Source organism: Heterocephalus glaber, unplaced genomic scaffold, assembly GCF_053883595.1.
Source record: "Heterocephalus glaber isolate CG9 unplaced genomic scaffold, H.glaber_assembly_v1.0 deba00001509, whole genome shotgun sequence".
NCBI classification, from domain to species: Eukaryota; Metazoa; Chordata; class Mammalia; order Rodentia; family Bathyergidae; genus Heterocephalus; species Heterocephalus glaber.
Window position 1 is genome coordinate 48,508,699 of NW_028258325.1, and position 24,584 is coordinate 48,533,282.

The window sequence follows — 24,584 nt, forward strand, 5'->3', positions numbered from 1 at the left end:
ACTTCATCATTTCATATCATTGTCCTAGTCTATTTTCAACTTTTGTAATGATTTTCCTTTTTTAACGTTGGATATTTCTCATTTTCCCATTTTTAAATTTTTATTATTCCATGTTTGCAGTGCATAATGATTGCATTCACTGTAGGAGACTGCCACACATACATAACACATTTCAATTCTCTTCCCCTCCAACCCCACTTTTATTTTTCTAGCATCAGATTCACTTATTTACCTTATAAGACCTTATAAAGTTAATTATCATATACACAGATTGAAAACCAAACTCATAGGCCAAAGAACATATAAAACATGTAAGAGAAACCATGCAATGTTTAGGCTTGTGTATCTGAGTTACTTCCCTTCACATTAGGATCTCAAGTATGTGAGAACGGGGAGGAGAGGAGGAAGAGGTGGTAATGTGTTAATGGGCACATCATCTGTTTGATTTGAGATTAGTGATAAGCAATATACTCCAATCATCTTGTCCAAAGCTCTGTTCTAGAATACTTCTCAGCATTGCTTTGCCTCTTGTGTCCCCTTACTCTGTGTCACTCTCAGAATCAACGTGATTATAGACACCTTCATTCTCTTAGGCTGCATTGACAAATCCACACATGCAATCTATTTCCTTAGCAGCATAAGCATTTTCTTCCCATTGAAAAAAAATTTGGGGGGCTATAATTCCATAAATTCAGAGATTCCCAACAATAAATAAGATGGACATATTTCTTATTTGATCTTTCTAACAAACGAAGTCATAATCAGTCCTTTTTGTTTCTCACAGCAATTTGTTATCATTATTGTGGAATAGTTGACGATCAGTAAACTACATGTTTTTGAAATACAGTCTGCTGCATTTTCTCACATATATGTGCTTTTAAAAGCATAACCACAACAAGAATAATGGATATGTTCATCAGCTGCCAATTTTCCTTCTCCCATCATGTCTATATAATTTTCCTTCTATTCCTTACAGACAACAAATAACAAGTTTTTCACTGCTGTATGTTAGTATTTATTATCTATGGCTGTGGATTAGTATATATTATCTCTAATTTTATGAAAATGAAAATTTTTTTGTTATATTCAGCATAATTATTTTGACTTTCATACATTTCAATTGATTCATTTCAATTATGGGTATATAAAATATATCAATAATGCTGCATAATTATATACACTAGCTAGATGCCATGATTCGGATCTTGAGTTTCCTACAAAGATCAAAATGTTGGAGGTTTGGGCCCCAGTTTGGTGCTACTGGGAAGTGGTGGACACTTTAAGGAGTGATGTTGATGAAGAGGTCCTCAACTTATTAAGGCAGCACCCTTGATGGGGATTGTAAGACTTCAGTCTCTGGTCTTATTCTGTCATTTTCTTCCTGGCCATAGGGCAAATAGTTTTGCTCCACTCTGGCTGCACATTTTCCCACCATGTTATGCAGTCAGAGTACCAAAGAAATGGTGCCATCCAACCATGGATTGAAAGTTCCACAACTGTGAGCCAAAATAAATCTTTTCCTTTATAAACTCACTATCTCTGGTATTTGTTGTAGGGACAGAAATCTCATTAAAACTCTTGCTTTTCTATTTTAATTAATATATTTTACTCTGTGAGATTCAATATTAATTTCTATTTTAAGTTTCTAGGGTCTTGAATTTAGAGACAATGATTTAATTCCATTCATTGCTGGTTGTTGTTTTCTGAGTTCATTTGACTGTATTTCTAACTTTCCAAATGCACCCATAACAATGATCACGCATTACTAACACTCTCTCTGGTTTTTAACCTATAGCCTCAGGGTTATAAGTTTATTAGAAATTATCTGATTTTCAATTTTTCAAAACCAAATTTTGCCCCAGATTTTACTGCTATATAATGTGCTTCACTATAATGATACACATCCAAGTTTTCAGAAAAAGCTTATATAATCTGAAGTCCTATTTCAAAAGATAACATCAAATTATGAATACAAAATTAGGTACAAAATAGAATATTTAATTATAATGATAAAATAATAAATTATCAAAGAAACATGAAACACCACAATATTCCAAATTTAAAAATATTTTACCTGATATGTCCATAAAACTGTTTTCCAGTGATTTTGATTATAGTATCATTGATCATGTCTTAATATTATGTTAAGTCTACGATTTCACTTTCTCTCAGAGAATAGAAAAAAGTCTCTCTTAGCATGGTAGACACTTTAGAAATAAAAGTCAATTTGGAAACATGAAGCATAAAATTTAATGCAGGGTAATACTAAGTAATGGAGTGTGGTTTTGCCTCACAAATACAAGAATTTTGAAATTGTGCAACTTTCATAAAAGGAGAAGATTACTTTATTATGTGTGTATATTACATTGTTTTCTATATTATGGAAAGGAGAAAACTAATTTTGACTAGTCTTTGAGGAAAGACAAATTATATGTTTGTATTTGAAAATTTTTACATTTGATAATTAAAATATAAAATTCTCTATGTTCGTATCAAACTCTACAATACTAATTTTGTTATTTCTCCACAACCCACATTCTTTTGATGCCAGATGCTACAGGAGGTATTTCTATTACATTATATTGAGTTAATTGGCACACATAGGTCTATGACTATTCTAGGAAGCATTTCTGTGTTGGAAATGTTGACAATAACTTAGCTATAAATAAAGAGTCACAGTCTTATGTTCCACTTAACTCAAATTAAATGTACCTCCAAGCTCAACTTTTCCTTAGTCAAGTGTTAGAAATAGTGCCATTTCTAATTTTATTCATATGAAGAATGCATGGTGGAGAGAAGATGATGTAAAGATACTTTGGTCTTAATCAAATTTGTTTGCCATTTCTTGTGCTTGAGTATTTTGCCAATGGATGTATAGGTAAAATTCTCTTGAGCATGTAACTTACTAGGTTTTCTTCTAGCACTAAGAATGAGCATGTGTAAGTATACATAGTAAGACTATGTTTCATTTATATCCTAGTAAACTGTCCCTTGTATTCATCTTTCCAGTCTTTGATGGCTTTGACTCATATGATTTTGATTCCAAGTTCTATTCTTTTACCATTTCTATAGTTTTGTCCTGGTTTTCATCTTCCTGGAAAGTTGATCAAATAAGTAATAAATTCTTCTTTAAAATGTTCTCTATGGAAAGCACAAGGTCCTGAGTTTGATCCCCGGTACCAAAAAAAAAAAAAAAAAAAAATGTTCTCTGAGACTTGCAATACATTATTTCATAAAATGAACTAATAATATAATTTTTATCTATTGGAATAATCTTAAACTTTTGGACATCTTTCATTTTTTGTTCAATTATTTTAAAAGAGCATTTGCATTTTATTAGTTGATTTATTTAGATCTTATTTCTATTTGTCTCTCTTTATACCTAATCTAATGCTATGTATTTTAAACTTTATACATTTAAATCATGTCTCACAGCATATTACTAAATTTTCTGAATCCTCTGTTGACTAGGTTATGCTGTAGAATTAAACACTCCCAAAATTCAGTGTTCTAACAACCAAAGTTTGCTTTATGTAGGTTCACAAAAGTAAGTAGTATTTCTGTATGAATTTATTTATGGATTCTATTGATTATGAATCTCCACTTCAACCTAAACTCTCACAATCATCCAAGCAAGGGAAATAGCACCCTGCATTCTAGTAGCACTGTATGTAACTCAAGGTTATGTATACTCTGGGAAGAAAGATTTCTTTTTTAATTTCATAGATAGTGATAGAAATTGATGTATTTTTTTACTTTCAGCAAAATTAGTTTTGATTGTAACTGAAGTAATATAAATTCAAATATTGTGAAATAAGGAATGCAGAGGATCTTCTCCTATGATGAGCTGGGTGATTTGCTGAGGCTCTCCACAGACAACCAGTAGTTACTGGCGTGGGACATTCCCAATAGCTTGATGCCCAATTCAGTGCTTTCTCCATTTACATAGTTTTGACATAATTTTTTTCCTGAATACTTGACCAAATAAGTAATAAATACATCTATAAAATGCTCTCTGTTACTGGAAATATCTTATTTCTTAAATTGAATTAATAGTTTATTTTATATCTATTAGAATAATTTTCATCCTTCTGAATCTTCCATTTTCATTATTCATTCATTTAAATAGGCACTGGTACTTTTAATAGTTAATTTATTTAGCTTTTATAATTTGACCTGTTCTGGGAAACTAAAAAGGAAAATATCAAAGCTCTTACTTTGAAGAACCTCATAAGTTGACTTGAAACAAGAGTTCAACAAAGAAACTATAGCAGTACAATTCACAATAGCTAAATTTTGGAAGCATCCTATATGCCTATCAACAAATGAATGCATTAAGAAAGTATGGTATTTATACACAATGGAGTACTACTCTGCCAAAAGAAGGGGCTACTTGAGTCATTTATAGGTAAATGAATGCATCTTGAGACTATTATGTTAAGTGAAATAAATCAGAAACATAAGTTTAAATATCTCATGGCTTCTCTTATGTGAGAAACTCAAAATATAAATAAAGATCAAAGTAAGAGCTAGATAAGAAGAAATAGGGAGATACATCCTTTGGAAAAGGGAAGAACCCCAAAAGATGAAGGTGGGGGAAGGGAAGAGGGGAACTGGATTAAAAAAGAAATTAAGATGTGTTACATACATTTACAAACTCCCCATCCATAAACTATTATGTAGTACAAACATGGACTAATAAAAAAAATCTGAAAACTAAAGAAAGTAAGGAAAGACAACTACAGTAAGAAAATGAATATATAGTAGCATGACATTCTGAGAATACTTTAGTGTCTGAGTCTTTCCAGAGCAATGTAATTCTATAAAATTGACGATATGCTTTGCGATTGGTATCATAGCAAGAAGAGGAACTGGTCATGGACCAAAGAGAAAAATTATCAGTGTTAGATCATGGACACAATATTTTGCCACAAGGATGTAATCAACTGTACTATATATAATGGAGCCATGGCAAAGAATAGGATGAACTCCTTCTTATTCTTTCATAATACCACCATTATATTTTTAATTTTTATACACATTCAACATCCAGATTATTTTGACAATTTTCATACATTCAAACAAAAACTGTTTTTGTAGTAGGTGTCTCTAGTTTCTCTGTTTAACATTATAATTCTAAATTTTAAATCAATTTTTCCTGCATTATTTTCCTAAGTTGTCGCATTTCAGTAAGTGTTATTTTCCCTGTATGATCATATTTAATTAACCTGCTTTTCCTTTCACATTTTACAATTTGCAGTTCACAAAACAATAATTTTACACTTTGCTTTTCTATGAATTAATACAGTAGTAATATAGTAACTACTGTATTAATAATTTACATGCATTATATAAAAATAAAGCCTTTAAAATGGGTTTAATGCAGAAAGTAGTTAACAATTCCTTGAGGAAAAATGTACAGTTGTAAAAATGCTGACATTCGTTACATTTAAATAGAATACTACTTTATGCATTATAGGAATTGGGAATGCAACAATTATGGAATGCTACAATTGCAGAATGCTATTTTGTCACTGAAATTGAGCAGAAAACAAAAAATTTTAAGATTAAAATTTTAATACTAATTTTAGAGTACAGTTAAAACATACCTTTATTGGTCGGGGATTTAGCTCAGTAGTTCCGCTGCCTGCCTCGCAAGTGCAAGGACCTGAGTTCGATCCCCGGTACAAAAAACAAACAAACAAAAAAACATACCGTTATTAACCCACATTGATTAGATAATTTTGAAAAGCACACTTTTATTTATAAAATTACATTTTTATTATTTTACTCTTGTTTAATTTTTTATTATAAAAAACTTTCAAATTAGTGTAAGAAATAGAATTTCTTTTAAGTATGCAATTTATTGAGACTCACAAAAGGCATGATAATAACTGAACATTTGCAAAAGTTAGTAATGATTATTTTCAGCTTTTCAACGTGCATTAAAAAGTCAGCTGTTATGATATATTATACAACAATCTAAAAAAAACAAATTCTCAATATCAATCTTTATTTAAGAAATATTTAAAACTCCACTGTAAAAATGAGGGTATTATTGTTTTCTCTGGTTACTTTTGTGTTAAGTATTTGCTAGCACAATAGCATAAAACTGGATGCCAAAAACAGCTATTTTGTGGACAGACTCTACTTGTTATCTAATTTTTGGGGGGAGGGTACCGGGGATTGAACTTGTGTCCTTGCGCTTGAAAGGCAGGCAGCGGAACCACTGAGCTAAATCCCCGGCCATCTAAGTTTTGATATTTAACGTATCTGTGGAATTAAGTGAAACAATAAATACATATAGTAATGACTAGCATGGAGTTATGTGTTTAATAAATAAGTGCTCTTAACAAAGTTACTACTATAATTTTTATATTCGATAATTTTAATAGTAAAAAATATTATTATAAATCAGGCTACAACTCATTACAAATATCTATAGTAATATTGTGATATTAATTAAAATAAGTGACTTTAATACATAAATATCCTTAGGAAAATAGAAAAGAATCATATTAAAACTGAAAACATCAGTTTGTAGTAAATTGATCTTATGAAAAATTCAAATGAAAATCTATATTCAAAGTTACAAATGAAATCAATTTAAGATTTATTCAAATATTTTTTAACTTCCTGAAAAGTGAGCTCTAATATACTGGTTTTAAACTGTAGAAACTAAATATAGTTCAAAAAGAATCATTGAAGGAACTGGGAGATGTACAAAAAGTCAACATTGAAATGCCTATAGAAATGAACTAAGGAAGAAGAGTTCTAAGGATATATGACAGGGATTTATAAAGAGAGACTGCACCTGGAATAATCAGCTGAAACTCGTTGTGTTTCTTAATATTTGATCAAAATTTAAATTGTAGAGAGTGAGGAAGTAGTTTTCTAATATAGGGTATAATGATTGACTATCTCTCCAAAGTCTAATTGGATCGCTATTTCCGGAAGAAGAAATTACACAGATTTACAGAACTAACACCTACTTCCACTGAAACCTTACTTCAGAGATGATTACCATGGCAATTTTACCCAAACTATTGTTTCTATTTATTTTACCATATTGATTATTCCTACATTATGACATTTAAACAGATTTTTTTTTGTTGTTTCAGCTACAGTCTGATATCTTCTATGAAATAAATCAAGAGACTTTACAGAAACAGAAGTAATTGATGACATAAATGCACTTTGTAACTGCCATACATGAGTAATTGGTGTTTGGAATTGTAAATATACTTTATAATAGGTTGAATTTGATTTCCTATCTACTGAATAGAAACAAACAGATTGATTGCCCTTCCATCATTCATTATTTGCTTCTATTTATGCAAATATATACATATATATACACACATATATAAATATATATATATAAGTATAGAGAGCAAGAGTGAGTGAGCGATAGAGAGCAAGCAATGTTTTCCTTTTTGTTGTGATTTCTCCATATTGATAAGCTTTATTTTCAGATCTATATGCCTAGATGGATCACTGTCACTCTTCATAAATTACTCTGTAAACTGAACATCAGATTACACTTGAAAATTTGACATTAACACACCAGATGCTATGTTAACATATGTAGATGTCATCATATGCATAGAATTCCTTTAAAGTACTTGTTCTGTAATTCCAGCACTCAAGGAAGCTGGAGCAGGAGGATAGCAAGTTGGAGCCCAGCCTGGGCAACTTAGCAAGTTAGTGAGAACCTGTTTAAGTGAACGAATGAACGAATGAATGAATGAATGAATGAATGAATCGACTATAGCTCATTATGAAGGTCCTAGGTTCTATCATCAGTATCTTCAAAACAACAGTAACTAAAACCAGTTATTGTCTAGCAAAATTAATATCAGATTTCCTTTAATAGAGCTTTATGAACTGGATTTTTTTTTGCCCTGACTAAGGTTTGCTAATATTTCCTCATAAATTTCCTAATTCTTCTTTCAGGAAGAACATTTCTGAATAAATGGTAGATCTGTAGATATCAATATATGTTCAATAGTAAAGAATTAATAGTTGTTTTAACTAATATTTATGAGTAAACAGTCAAACAATCATAAGTTGTCCTGAAATGTGAATGAGGGTGGATTAAAAACTTCAAGAATATGAGAAGAAATTTTGTAAAATACTCAAATTTTTACAACATATGTAAATTTATTTATTTTTCAAATACAGTTTAACAGATAAAAATCAAATTGTGAAAAGATTCTACTTTCAAATTTATATTATTAAACTTTCTCATCAGATTTTTTTATAGGGCATACATAAACTCACCCAATTTAAGCAGAAACAACAATATGACAATGTAAGATATCACTTTTTCATTTAGCTTTTTAAATTATTGAATAAACACTTGCATAGTCCCTTCTTTGTTCTAGGAAACCTTCTATCTGCTTTAGCAACTTATATTAGTTAATAACTATTAATCCCTGACTCCTGACTGAACTGCCATGCGCTGTGGAGCTTTCATATGATGTAAGTACACGCATTGAAAAGGAACAGTTGAGCCTCCAACAATGTAGAGGCTAAGGTTGTTGACTCTTGTGCAGGTGAACGTTCACAAGCAGTTTTTTAAAGTACTTAATACTTTTGTGAACAGCAACCTATAGTTTGCTGATTTTTTTTTTTTTCTTTTTTGGTACGGGGCGGGGGGGATCAAACTCGGGACCTTGTGCTTGCGAGGTAGGCACCGGAACCACTGTGCTAAATCCCCGACCCTAGTTTGCTGATTTTTAAAATCAAGTTGTAGGGCCCGGGGATTTAGCTCAGTGGTTTTGCCGCCTGCTATGCAAGAGCAAGGACCCGAGTTCGATTCCCGTTACCCCCCCCCAAACAATAAAAAATAAATAAAATAAAATCGAGTTGTAAACTTTTTTTGCAAATTAAAAATAATTTTTTAAAAAAATCTCAGCTTACTCAGGGGACAATTTTTAAATGTTTAAATGTATAATGAGAAAAACTGTGCTTTAAAAATATTCATTTACCATTACCGAAAAGAGACCTTTTTAAGTAAAATTAATAAATTATGTGCTGCATACATCATGCAGGAAGTTTGAGTTATCCAGTGAAGTAGGCAAAAAGCAAGCACTTAAGGTCTGCAGTTCCAATATTTTATTGATTTTGTGTGCTGGAATTTATTCTTCACTTCTCATTGGATGCTGTATTGTGGTAAAATGATAAGACAAAATTTATTCAGACACATGATTCTCAGCCTCAGGAGTGAAAAACTTCTCAGCTTATGGATGACCCCCTTTTCTGTATTTACTATGTTGTGATTTAGATTTCTGTGGGATTTGCAATGGTGTTTGTGTGACTTAAGTGTCACCATTACAGAGGTGTCTTTTGGTTTTGAGTGTTCTCTCCATTTTTCTTTTCTTCCTCTTTGTCATTCACTGTAAACTATCTTTAATATGGAGTGTTCTGCAGATTCACGATCTTTAACTGCAGTGCATAGTCTCCTTGTTTTTTCTTGTTCTACTGCACCTAGTTATCAGTGCCTTCTGTCATTTAGACTGGCACGGGAGGGTTGGCTTACTGTGGTTGATTTACGTTTTCTCTCAGCCTGTGGTAAGGGTGGAACCTTCAACTGAAGTAGGGTTAGTACTGTTGGAGCTGCCCTTAGAGAATCATCTAAGATTCCTTGTTTTCTGCTACCCTCATCTCCTATTTTTGAAATTTTCTTATTCTGAACTCAGGCATAGTGAGGCTGGGACACCGCCCTGTGTGCCGCTGTCCGTGGTGCTGATCTTGGTGTGCTCAGTGATGAGTTTGTGGCAAACCAGCCAGTCCAGGTTGTGGTGATGTCTGGGCGGATGACAGTGCCTACAGCTGTTCCTGGGTTGTGATGATAATTAGGTTGATACCAGCGCTGGAGCTGCTTAGGGCATCTGGGGCTACTTGTTCATACTCTGCTTCTTTACCTGTAAAGTTCCACCTTTACCTTTTTACATTCCAAAAGCTTACTCATGGCCTGCTGTTTACCAGAAGCCCTACCAATAACATAAGCACAAATAATAATACACAAACATTATACAGAAAGGAAAATAAAACGAGAACCAAAAGAGATCACTTTTTACCACAGTATGCAATTTCTTGGAGGCCCAAACAAGATGTTTAGCCTTGTACAGCACTGTGTGTTAAGGAATTACTTGCAACACTTGAGCTCACCACAAAACAAGGTGATTGCTTAATTTTACAGCAGTACAGTATGTACTACAGTCAATTTTATGCAATTATTACTTAATTCTGCATCTTTGTATACATTTCGGTGAACTGGAATGACAACATGCACAATGTGTGGTGTATGTCTGTGTAAGTTTTGATAAAATTTAACTTAATAATAGATTTGTTGATATTTAACAGTAGTAAATGATAAAATGGACTAGAATCTACATATACTTTGTAAGTTCATGAATATGTGAGCTTGTTCTTAATTGTTCTCTGTATTTCTAGTGTATGCACTTTAGAAGATTTTAAAATTATTTCAATCTAACAAAGAAATTCATGTACAAGGAGTCCAGCACTGTTAAAACCTTGTTCAACAGTTAATGCACTTGCCAGTAGGAACAGAAGGATTTTAGGATTAATGGAGATCTTCATAACCAGTAGGTGATTCATAGTAGTCTAATTGTAGAAGGCAAGAGCAGAATATATTGTAAATACCATTCTGCCTTTCAAATCTGAGAACTTCTTTTACTGCAACCATTTTGTGGGATAAATGTTTTCCTCTCAGTGCAGAAAAATGAAAGAATGTATGCTTTCAAAAATAATTTTGTAATAGAAGGAGCCTTCCATAGACCACCGTGTATATTCTTGCTTGTTATTTAATTTAATAAGTGAATATTATGAGATAATTTCTAGTATTTCCTGACTTTATGACACAGACACTGGACTGACTGCCTCAATTTATTTTAGTTTTCACAACTGCTGATAATCTGAATATTATAGAAGAGGAAACAGAAGATCTATATTAAGTACTCCCAAATAACTGTCTAATGATAGACTTAATTATGCATGTATTGACAGAATAAGTGGATCTTTGATCCACATTGGTTTTAGCTTACTACATGGTGAGATTTGGGTCCACCTTTAATCTTCTGCAAGCAGTTATCTAGGTTTTGTAGCACCATTTGTTGAATAGACTATCATTATTCCAACATATGCTTTTGGTCCTTTTGTCAAAGATTAAATAGGCAAATGTATCTGGAGATGTTCTGGATACTCTATTCTGTTACACTGATCCACATGTCTGCTTTTTGCCAATACCATGCCACTTTTGTCACTGATACTTGATAGTATAGCTTGAAGTCAGGTATTTAAAGTCCTCTTGCTTTGTTCTTGTTGCTCAGGATTGCTTTTGCTATTTCAGGTCTCCTCTGGTCTCATATGAATTTAGGATTTTTTTCTTTAAATCTATGAAGAATCCCATTAATATTTCAATTGGGACTTCACTGAATCTGAATAACAGTTTTGGGAATATGACCATTCTGACAACATTGGTTCTGCCTATCCAGGAGCAGGGGACACTGTCCCACTTTCTGATGTCCTCTTCAGTCCCTTTTTGCAGACTACTGTAATTTTATTTGTAGAGGTCTTTCGTTTTCTTGACTAGTTTAATTCTAAAGTATTTGATTTTTCTTGATGATACTATGATTGCTATTGTTTTCATAATTTATTTCTCATTCAGTTCATTATTGATATACGCAAATGCATTTTTGTCTGTCAATTGACCTACTCAAGAAATGGACAAGTGAAATGAGCAGACATTTCCCAAGGAATAAAAAGTTTTTAAGCTTAAGGCTGGGAATTTAGTTCAGTGGTGCCGAACCTGCCTTGCAAGTGTAAGGTCCTGAGTTCAATCCCTGGTACTGGAAAAAAATTCTTTAACTTGGGAGAAATTAGAATAATATAACACAGTGCTTGAAGGGCTGGTTTCTGCACTCATAACCTCTTGGTACCAAAACATACCCTCCTTTCTCCTAATTTTATTTGCGTGGGCCTGCAGCTTCATTTTTCTAAATCTCGGTGTGATGATAAATACAGTGAATTCATGTAGATGAGAAACAACAGTAAGCTCTTAGGCATAGTTCATGACATTTAGTATGCTTATTTTTTGTTGTGATGATAATTATAATGGTTCAATAGATCCTATTATTTTAAAAGTATTTGGACACAGCCCATTTGATTAGAGTGACACAAAGCAGACTGATTATTGTTGGAGCATGGGGACACTACTTATTAGCGTTAGATCTAGTGTAATTTGAAAATACATTCTGCCAGGCTAAATAACATGAGTAAGTCCTCTCAAGCTTGGCCATCCCAAACTTTCCATCTTTACTTGTCTATAATTCTAAAATTTTGTTGTGCATTTAGTTAAAATGTCATTTATCTATTTTTGAGAATTGTCAAATGTATAAAGCCACTTGTTTTGATGGATAAACTCAAACATGAATCAAAAAAATTTAGAGAGAACTGAGATATCTTAAAAGACTAAAGTCATTGAGAAAATTTCTGGTTGAATTTGTACTTCTCAAAAGCATTGAGATTTAGAAAAACTGCCTGTCAACATATGTTACCTTTTTCTAAACTCAGTAAAATGCTTAAGGTAGTTTCACTCACTGAGGATGTTTGAGAGTTTTTTGTATTATTGGGAACTCTTTTTAAAACTATAGATGTTAAAATTCTTGGTGGAATTTCTTTTGAGCTTTCTTTTGAGCTATTTTAATATTTCTTTCTCATAGAACTGTTTTCAGTGTATCATAATGGTTTATTTACTTTTCTGTCTCTCATTAGACTGAAAACTGCTAAGCAAACATCATTTTCAAACCAGACTGCAGAACAGTGCTTGTTAATATACTCTGTATTTTCTAAATTAAATTGAATAGCACGTTGTATCTTCTGGTCTACATACTACTGTTACATAGCATTTTGTAAATAATACCACATCTGTTTGTTTTTATTCCTAGTGCATCACAAATTTCTTGAAATATGGAGCTAGAAATTTGCTTTCTTGTTGGTCTGGAGTAAATAAAATATTTGGGAAGATTACTTCTACCTGCCTCTAGAAGTCATAATGCTTTTGCATAGCACCATTACAACATTCCATTTATGGCCAGGTTCCTAATAACCCAGATCTCACAGGTACTTGACATTGTAATCACATGAAAAGGAAAAAAACAAAAGAAGAAAGGAATAAATATACTAAAGCTTTTGGCTAAATTTTCAAAAAATTCCAATTTTTAAATAATGCAATTTGAGTGGCTAGGTCCAAAATAATGAATTTCTGAGAAAAAATTTTAAAAAACTCCATGAAACAAAGCAGAAAAACCCATCTAAATGTAAACATGAATAGGAATATCTGAAGTGTGTACATATAAAACCCTGATCAGATTATAGAGTCAGAGTGTCATTAGATGTGTAATAAAAAGCAAATCATAGATTTAATTATTTTTAGTGGCATAAATATATATTTTTGTCATAGTTCCCATATAGCAATGACTTCATAATATATAAATGAATATAATACTCATTATTGGTGAATATACAATATGTTAATGATTAATATTCAGGTTTTATTGAGAATTCTTTTGACCAGTGCTAAATTATGATCAGACTGTCCTGTATTTTCACATTTACATGATTCCTTGTTCAATAGAAAGCGTTTCAGTTCTGAATTTATATAACTAATTTTGCATTTTAGCTATATGTTATCTCTTATTTTCACATAACCATAATCTAATCACTTGATGTAAACTAAAGAGTAGGTAGACCCTCTAAGTCAGATCTGAAATGTCATATTTCATATCTGAGTTCCAGTGTTAATCTGATGATGCCACAATAGTGCCTGGGAACCTCATAGTCTTTAAACTCTTAAAGTCAGGACAAGGTTAAGGATTGCTTTTAATTACTTATAGTCATCTGTAAGTTAATGCGAATAATTTTTATTGTATCTGTGGTTTCTTCTAGCACAGGAATTGAATCAACTTATGGAAGAAAGGCAGTTTCTTCACATAAGAATAAAAGCATTAATGAGTAAAGATAATTAGGGTATAGGTCCTAAAATTTATATAAGCATGATCATCTTGCAAAGAACTCAAAAAAATTACAGGCAGTTTTAAAACGAAGCATCTGAGGGAGCCGGTGCTCAGCAGCTCATGGTGCACATAATTATTTAGTGAGGAAGTGTACAACTATTTTTCCACAACCAGGCCTCAAAGAAGAGAGGGTTGATGGACAAGAGCAGCTCACAGGCTTGAAAACAGAGAGGGTGAAGTTTAACTCAAATTTACACCGTTTGAATTTTTTAATAGGTTTTCTTTAATATAACAGATGAAGAGCTTCCAGATATAATTATAAAGGGATCTACTATTATCAGATTTAGTCTCTTTAGAGTCTTTTGTTTTGTATTTTTCCCTCTATAGTTTCTTCTGTCAGGGTATTATTTTATATGTATTGAGTTACTTTGACATTTTTATAGGTATCATTTTTAAAGTCAAATGAACAGTTTTCATATATTATTTCCTTTTCCTTTCTCCTTGCCTTCCTGAAGAACATGCCCTTTTTATCAACATAAGACCTTGACCATGCTATGATATTCAACATGAATTTCAAGTATGGCTAAAAAATATTATCCTTCTTCATAGTTTTATTATGATTTTTGCAATAAATTCTGTATGTTAATGTGCTTTGTAAACTATAAAACACTATGTGTAATTTATATTATTATCCTTAGATTTTGAGGCAATAGTTTTTCATTTTCCATGCTCATTTCTTTCCACATGGCCAATTCAGAATTTAGGACTAGACTGGCTTCCCTCCAGGATATCATTAGTGGTGACCTTGTCATTGAATGTTAACTGTACCTCTTTCACATCATAGTTGAAAATGGCTTATAGCCAGTGTTAATGAAGCATTGAAAACCAGGTGAGATGGGCAGGCACAGTCCTTGTTTCCCATGTCTGTCAAAATAATTCTCAGATTCCCAGCTCATTGGATCTGTTTCATTATTATTGACCAGATCTGAAAGTTTTTCCAAATTTGTCTTTCTTGGAATTATTTTTCAGCCATTAAAACAATTTTTTAAAAATTTTAGATGAATATCATTTCAAGGATCAATTAATCTGTCATTTACATAATTAATTCTGGGCTAGTAATATAAACTGATTTTTCCACCACATAAACAAATACAGAAATGACTAACTGCTCTGTGAGTAAACTAGAATGTCTAGTTTTTCTTCAATAAAAAGTCACTGAATTGATGTTTTTAGTCCTGTAATCTAAGTAGTATTAGACCTAATATCCTTAAGATTATTATTTTATTTCTTTCATTTGCACTAACTACAGGAAAGGTGTTGTGCTTTCTCTATGCATGTTCAAATTTACATTTACTTTTGTATTTAATACTGTCCAAATTGATACAGTTTTACTATATCTCCCTGAAAGATGAATACATTATTAAAAATCACAGATACTTCTATTTTTCCAAACCACCTTTATTAAAGCTGAAGCTAAGGGAAATAACATTTTTTTACTCAAGCCCTATATCAGTAAATCTAATCATTCTCAAACCATTAGAAAAAATCAATTATTAAAGACATTTAAGAAAAACTACAGAAATTGCAGTTGTTCTAACTTGTTAGTTTCCAAAGTTAATCTACAAACATAATGTTTACAGCAGGTTTTTCATGTGCCTGAGAAAAAGAAAATAATCAGTTTTGGAGGTCAACTGAGTTTCCATTTAAGTTTCACTTTAATGACAAATTGTATAAATTAAAGTACACAAGTGATTTGGTATCCAGAGATTGCCACATTTTTTAACACAATCAATTATTGCATAAATAGTCTATAGTCATACCGCCCTAAACATGTCCAATCTCATCTGATTATTGCATAAATAGCTTCTAAATAACTTCTTGGAAGAAATGCATTAAAGCACAAATTTAAAATAAGAGAAATGATACTTAATGTAAAAAAACACACATTTCACTGAAGAAAACTGCTGAATATAAACTATAATCTCACACAAAAGGTTTGCCTACACAGTGTGTTTTACTAGTTTATCTTTGTTTTTGTAAATAAAAAATCTAGAATGGTAATTCAAAAATATCATCTAAATGGCTAATTTTGATAATAAATATTATATGTACGCATATACATGTTTATGTGTGTTCATGTGCATATGTGTATGTGCACATTTTTGTATTCAAAGCAGAGAGATTTTTTTCAATGAAACTTGATAGAATGATGTTTTTATCAAACTCAGAATTTTCTCTATTGACTGAAAACTCTTGGAAGGCTTACTCTGAGGCAATAAACAAATTTTGTTATTCTTGCTAGAATTAATTTTACAAAATGAATTTACCTTTAATATCTCTTTCATCCTTCAACTGACTACCACTGTCACAATATCATATTATATTAAGCTTTATTTTACACATTAAAACCATAGTTTTATGTATGGATCCCCTAAAAACATTTAATTTATTACTTCTATTTCTTATTTAGACTTCTGGAAGAGAAGAAGCGAATTAGTTTCTAAGAATTGGCAGAGAAAAATCTTTTTCAAGAATAAAATGAAATATTTAAACTTTCTGCTTTGAGTAACTGAAACTCATTTATAAAATTATCACTGGATAATGCAAAGTAAAATTTTGACTTAAAATTACATTCACAAAATAACTTGTAATTGTAAGGGATATCAAAGTGAGCCATGATTCATACTATTTACATAGTATGATGGTCATTATAAAAAACAGATTACATAGTGCACTTCTAGACAATTGTGCTATATTTTGTTCTTTTTTAAAGAAGTAAAAATAAGCATGCATATATGTGTGTATATATATGTATGGTGTGTGTGTATATATCATTATTTATATGTAAATCTAGATATAACTGGTTAAATCATACAAATAAATGTGAAAATAGAAAAAATACAGAAGAGTATAGAGAAAAATACAATAATAAATAAAATAAATAAAAATTAAATTATAAAGATTCAAAATAAGCATCTACATATTTTCTCATTATTATAAAGAAACAAAAAGGTTAGCAACATTTAGAGTGCATCATTTCAAACTATAGAGAAGAATGTGACTTACTGGACAGTTCTATGTACTTTTTTTCGAGACAGAGTCTCACTATGTAGCCCAAGCTGGACTTGAATTTAGCGATCCTCCTGCTTCAGCCTCCCAAGTGCTGGGATTAGAGGCATGAGCCACCACACCTGGTGGTTCTGTGTACTCTTGTACATGATGTTACTGTTGTCAGGGATAAAAATCAGTATAATCTTTCTGATAATAGTTTTTTCTTATACCTGATGATATAATATATGTATGTCTTTACATTCAGAATTCCACATCTGAGAATTAAATTTAAGGAAAAAATTAGGTGAATGCTTAAAGATGGACACACAAATCTGTTCAACATAATGTATAAGTAGCCCAAGATTGTTTTCCAAGAGGTAAAATTGTGTTACAATGCATAGTAAAACATTAGAAGTCCTAGATACTACTTTAAGAAGTGGAGTTTTTGTGATTGAAAGATATTAAAGTAGTTGATTGGATTGTTTTCACCTGATTTCTATAGAGATACTTCAGAAGAGAGTCAGTGACTCAACCACATCTCCCTGTAAATATATAAAATGCAGACTCAAACACACAAATGATAATTTTCCATAAAGATTCGTTGTAATTTACTATGTGATTTGGTGTATGGAAGATCTCATCAATATATACAGCAAATGCTTAAACTAAAAAAAATTACAGTAAAAGACAAATTGTCTTTCATCCTCCTAAAACTACTCCTTCTCACTTTGAACGCATTTCATCATTCTCTCCACTCAATGAAGTAGTCCTTGAAGGCTTTTTTCTTTCGTTTTTTTTGTTGAGTGTCTTCCAGGTGTGATGAATGTTGAATGTCATTCCTAAGCGCTATACACTGGAAAGGCATGCTGTTAAAAGCATTACCATGTGTCTTTATCCACCTTATTCACCAGATCTGGCACTTCTCCAATATCAAAATGAGCACGAGTATAAATGTTTTGAATCTATTTAGGATTTCAGGTAGTCACTAAAAAACATGCACAAAAGAGGACTTTCAGAACTGCTTTAGAAAGTGGCAAAAATGAATACATTTTATCAAAGTGATGGGGAGTATTTTGAGGGGCCTAGCAGCAGTATGTTCTTTATTATAAATTTTTTTATTTAAATGTTTATCACATTTTCCAATCACACCTCATATATAGACAGAACGATTTTAGACCCTGGGTAGGATTGCTCAGGAAAAATAAAATCCGAATCTATATTCCTAACAGGTATAGATTGCACAAAAATTTCGTTAAAAAACAATGCTCTGGTGTATAACTTGGTGACATAAACACAATAGTCCCTATGACAGGAACCAACGTACTTCAGTTAATATACACATCTTTTACTCTGGGTCAGAGAAAGTGACTCTCATGAATAAAGAACCCAGGGAGTTACCATCTAAGCCCCATATGTTTGTTTTGCCTATGTGCTATGGTTTGGAGTTTCGGCACCCACTCCCCACTCCCCCAAACCCCCATTCCTGCCAAAGTGCAGGTGTTGAAGACCTGGTCCCCAAAGCAGCAGTGTTCAGAGCTTGGGCCTTGGTGAGGACCTCAAGAACTCATGCACAGGTTAATCCATTTATGGGTTCGTGATGTAGGGAGCTTTGAGGGGAGTGTGGAAACTTGATGAGTTGGGGCCAGCTGGAGGAACTAGGTCACTAGGGATGCACCTCACCCCTGGCCCCTACCTTACTCTGATAGTTAACTGTGTGGGCTTGAGTAAGAAATGCCCAACTTCTGGGATCAGCATAGTTCTGGGTGTGGCTAAAGGGATTTCCTGAAGACAGAAGACCCACCCTAGGTGTGAGTGGCACCAAACAATGGGTTTGTGGGCTGAATGGAATAAAAGGAAAACAAAGAAGGAAGGCTCACTTCTGCTTTTGTGGAGAAACTCGAGTCTTTACCTTCAGACCTTGGACGTTTTCTCCAGGCTTCCAGCTCAGACTCTTCAACTTCCTGACAGACTCACAAGGACACTACAGTGGGACCGAGACCTTCTACTGGATCCTAAGAGACCTCTCACTGGATCCTAAGAGACCTCCAGTACATAGACAGACCTTTTCCGCTTTTCTGCCCCTGAGTCTGCAGACAGCCATTTACAAGACAGGCCCTTTACCTGACTGGTAAATCCTTATATATCTGTATATCTTGTATTAACCCTGTTTCTCTAGTAAGCACTGATTGATACCCTTTCCACCTCCCATTCTCCTCTCTCTCTCTCTCCTTTCTGCATGTCATAAGCCAAAATAAGTCATTCCTCTTTTAATTTGATTTTCCCAGAGATTTTGCTACAGAAGCAGAAAGCTGATTTACAGATCCATGGTAGGTGACTTCTTTCTCCTTTGTGCTACATGTTATCCGTTATTTATAAGAATCTAAGTATGAAATCTATTCCTAGTGTTAGCTCAACGGAGAGCAAAAGAATTTTTCACAAAGGAAGGAGTTTGTCTTTCAATAAAGAAACTGAAAATAAATATACAGGCAAATTAGAAATAAAAAATTTTAATCATTTTGGGTTCTAATAAAATTAAAGTAGAGCAATGTGATAGAAGATACAGTGAAGGATGACAGTACTGAAAATTGTGTTAGCTAGACTAACAGGACAAGTTTCTCATAGAAGCTGCCACTTGAAAAGTGACCTGAATATTAAAAGCATGATAAAAGAGATGTGAAAATATGGGAAAGAATACTTGAAAAAAATAGCAAGCAAACTTAAATGTTCTGTTCTTGATGACATCTTTTTGTTTTAAAATCGTCTTCATGCTAAAAATTATTGAAGATTTCAAAGAATTTTGTTTTAAGGGCTATATCTAAGCATTTTGCCATTTTCCAAACTAAAATGAAGAATATAAAAAGATACATTTTAAATTCACCTGAATACAGTAAATATACACTGGCATCAATATTAAAGTAACAATTACATCTTCCAAAGCATCAGCAATAAAGGTGGAGAAAAATGACAAAAAGTTCTAAATCTTTGTTGTAATAGATCTTATTTGGATTCTTATCTCTGCTTCTGCCTTTAGTTTCTGTAAAATCATAGTTTGTGGAGACCCTCATGAGAGAATGAGACTTGAAAAGATGTGTAAAATCTTAGTATCACCTTAAAAACTGTTCAGTTTCATTGACCACTTCAAAGCATCTTGGTTTGAAGCACATCCTTCATGACCATGTAGATGATGGCAGGAAGTTTAAATTTATCCTTCCTCTAAGGGAAAGTCATTGGAATATTTTAAAAAGAGAAGTGACTTTATCTTATTTTTAGAAAATTAATTTTATAGTATCCAAATCTTGGAAACAGCCTAAATGTCCATCAACAGATGAATGGATAAAGGAAATATAATAATGTACACAGGATGGAGTCTACTCTTCCATAAAGAAGGGTAAACTTGAGTCATTTGTAGATAAATAGATACATCCTGAGAATACAATATTAAGTGAAGTAAATCATATAAGAACCCCAATATATAAATAAAGCATAAAGTGAGGAATGGACTGCAGGTAATAGTGAGATGGATCTGTGGTATATGGGAAGGGCTCCAGAAGATGGGGAGTGAGGGGAAGGAGACTAATTAAACACAAAAAGTGAGGGAGGATTGTGAAGGGTTCTTTGCACACACCAGGTTCCTCCAGGGAAGTGATCATCATGTATCACAGATAGATAGATGACAGATAGATAATAGATAGATTGATAGATAGATAGATAGAAAGAGAGAGAGAGAGAAAGAGAGAGAGATAGGAAAGTGTCCAAGATGTTCAAAGAGAGAGAGATGGAAGCAGAGGGGGTAAAAAAAAGGAATTGAGAAATGTCTAGTACATGCACCAACTCTCCGTGATGAATGTAATCAAGATGTCCTACAAGCATGTACCAATAACATTTTCTCTGATTAAAAAAATAGAGTTAAATTCAGTAGCTTATTGAGAACTTAAGCTGGGTGGGGTAGGAGATTTGGAAAGGGGTATTAGGTAAAAGATTTTTTCAACTGTAAATCAAATATGATGATTACTAAAGAAAACAGATAGTAATTATATGTCAGATCACACCAATGTCTTAAGGAAGTAACACAGACTTCTTGGGGGAGACTTCTCCCTTCTGGTTAAATAGTACTCATTGTCGAAAGATACTCATCTTAGTAAGGCTGAGAATTTGCTAAGGGCATGATATCCTTTTTATGAATAAAGATCAGTAAAAAATTTAATATATTCAGAGAAGTTACAGAGATAGAAAATCCTGGGAAATAATCATAGAGATAGTGGCAGTTGTCCTTAAGAATTGAGTAACCAGTGATTTTCTTAGTACTTGTTTAAATGTATCAATTTCTCTCCTTTCCCTTAGCATCTCATTCCTAGATATGTTCTTCATTAATATGAAGAGAGGTATGCATAAAATCTATAATCATTATTATAGTGTTGAATAGATTATGATTTTATTTTATTATGGGAAAATGAGAGATACACTACAGTTGTGTTTTCACAATAATAATATCAATATTTACCATTGGTGAAATTACATGTTTATCAATAATAAACATGACATTTTACAATTTGTAGGATGGCACATTTAAAACAAATAAAGCATTACTAAAATTTCAAATTTCATTAATATCAATTGTAACATAATTTTATCATAAAACAAATGTAAAAATTATAGAATGGGTTATCTCTTTGCCTTAAAGATCAAGTCTATACTACTTAATAACAGTTAATTTAAAAGAAAAGTTTGAACAAATTTCTATATTCAAAAAATAGCACATATAGCCTGCTGCAAAATAAACCTTAATATTTGTGAATAACAAGTTAATAAGTATGCTTTTGTATGAGTTATTACTTTATTATTTAATAATACTTTACAAAGAATTCAGATTTAGCAATTATAACTAAAAATGGTATTAGGGTTCTGGAGTGTTTTTCAGAGAGCATTGCTTCCAAATCTGTAGAGTATCATGATGACCGGTTAATAAATTCACAGTGAATTCTTAATAAACTCAAATATACTTGATTGTTCATAAGTATTAGATTCACAATCATCACACAGTCCAGTGAGCTCTTTGAGTCATCGAGAGCATATTTTCATCTGAGCTGGGAGTATTCATGGTTTTGACCAAATTATGAATGCTCCATTACAGAACAGAGCAAAGTCTGGACTATAGATAACTGAGCTTAGTTCAACAGAAATGACTTCTTACACAAATTGTCCTTGAAGTTCTATTATATGTGCAATTTCTTGTATTTCCAAATGTTTCTGAACATTTAGATTTAGGTCTAAACCAAGTGAACATATATTTTTCCATTTTGCAGTCAGAATATTATATTTTATGCAAGTGTTTTTACTTGCTATGTAAGTTTAATTGGGGAATGTACATTTTAATTTTAATAAGATGTGCTTTTCAAAATGTGATGTCATGTAGTCACATGCTCTTAACTCTTACATAGCATATTTGTGCTATAGTTCTCAATATGTTTGTTTTTCTTTTGTTTTCAAAACACAAACACCCTATAATATATATTCTAAACACAAAGACTGGTCTTCTGAATTTTCCTAAGACAAACCGAAACTTTGAAAATAGAAATCCATCATTCATAAACTCTTGGTGGAAAGCCAGTAGGTGGAGAGCTGTCCATTTCTTATTGTCTACAGTCACCAATTTCAATTACTTTTCTTGTTTAGCTGGTTTTGAATACACTTAGGTATTTTGGTTATATTTTTCAAATCAGATAAAATCCCACCTGGCTTTGAATGTAGAATCTCTACTGTGATTGATATCTCACAGCGACTATTGTGATTTATTTAACTCTGGGAAAGAAAGATATTGGCCTGAAATAAATTAGGTGTTTGCACAAAGAGCCATCTGTCAAAGATCTCTTCAGGAAGCTGGTTAAATATTTCTGATGTGATGGGATTTCCAGCTTCTTCTGCAGAAACAATGCTGCATTACAGGATGTGGTCAAACTTATTTTCAAATAATATTTTGTTTTGATTGTGTACATTTATCTTAGTGTGTCTATGCAAATTTGTATTGTTCCCAAAAAGAGTAAAGTGTGGTAAACAATGGTTTGTCTTCCACTTCAATAGCAAGGCTCCAGAGAAAAGGCAGAGAGGCACATAATGGTAATCATCTTGTATATTTAGAGCTGCTGAGTAATTATTTATGTATTGTCAAACAAATATCAAGAAAATCCTGTTATTAAGATCATTATAATATACCTACTTGTTCATGTAGTAAATCTACTTCTAAAGAGGAGTAAAGCTGCTGTTATAATCCAATTTTATAGTAGTAAAAATGGTATATAAAACTATACTGTGCATCTATAAAAGTTGTACAAACATAAAATAAACCCTTAAAAAGAAGAAAATGTCTTTGGCAAGAGCCATACTAGTCAATCATCAATATTGTGCACAAATATCATACGCTGAAGTGAGAAAAATACACATAACTTATATAATCTCTGTAATATTGTAGTGTGAAATGTTACACAAGGCAAAATAATATTCAGAAAGAAGATATGGGAAGGTGATTAGTTTTGAAATAGCTTGATTATTATTATTTCCACTTTGTCAGTAAAATTCAATTGAAGGTAAACATGAAATTTCAGCAGGGCAAAGAAATTGATAAAACTTCTTTAAAAATCAAAATGTAACTAAGAAAAAAGTTTAAATTATTTAAAAATCAGTATTTGCAAACTCATTGTTTTCCTTATTTTAAAGCATTTTTTTGAAATTCATTAACACTTAAGCAAAAATTCTGCTCATTGGTTTGCAGCTGCCTTGGTTGAGTGGAAATTGCACTGATTTGCTTGTTTTCCTCCACATGATAAACTTCCCTAAACAAAGAACACAGAAGTTTGTTTCCGAGAGAGCAGAAATTTTTCATACCTACAAGAATGCCAAGCAGAATTGACTCTTCTCTCCCAATCCAGCCTGCTCTCCAGGTGCCTCAGTGTAAGAATATATGTTACATTTTAATTTTTTTTAAAGAAAAAAGAAAAATAATGTTTTCTAAAAATATTTTCTGATATTCAAATTTAATTGCTTGTATATAAAAGTTTAACTTGGTGATATCACACAATACAAATTGACCATTTAAACTATGCATTTAAATGGGATTCATTATTTTCACAATGGGTTGTCACATGTCTCTGGGCTCAAAATATTTTTATTACACCAAAAAATGCTTCCTGCTTTTCTTCTTCTCTTTTTATCCTGTGGAATCACTAATCTACTCCCTCTTTCTAATAATAATCATAATGAACTATTCATAAATATAATTAAAGTTAGAAATAGTGAAGTGAATTAATGCTAATATACACTAATATTTATATCAATATATATGGATGGACACACACCTACATTTATACTTAAAACAGTGTCATCACTCATTCTTAAAATTTGTTTTTATTTCAGTAGATTTATTATTGTTGGCTTTTCACATTTTTAATTTGAAAAGAAAACAATTGGAGATGTACACTCCTAACAGGTGTGTCACTG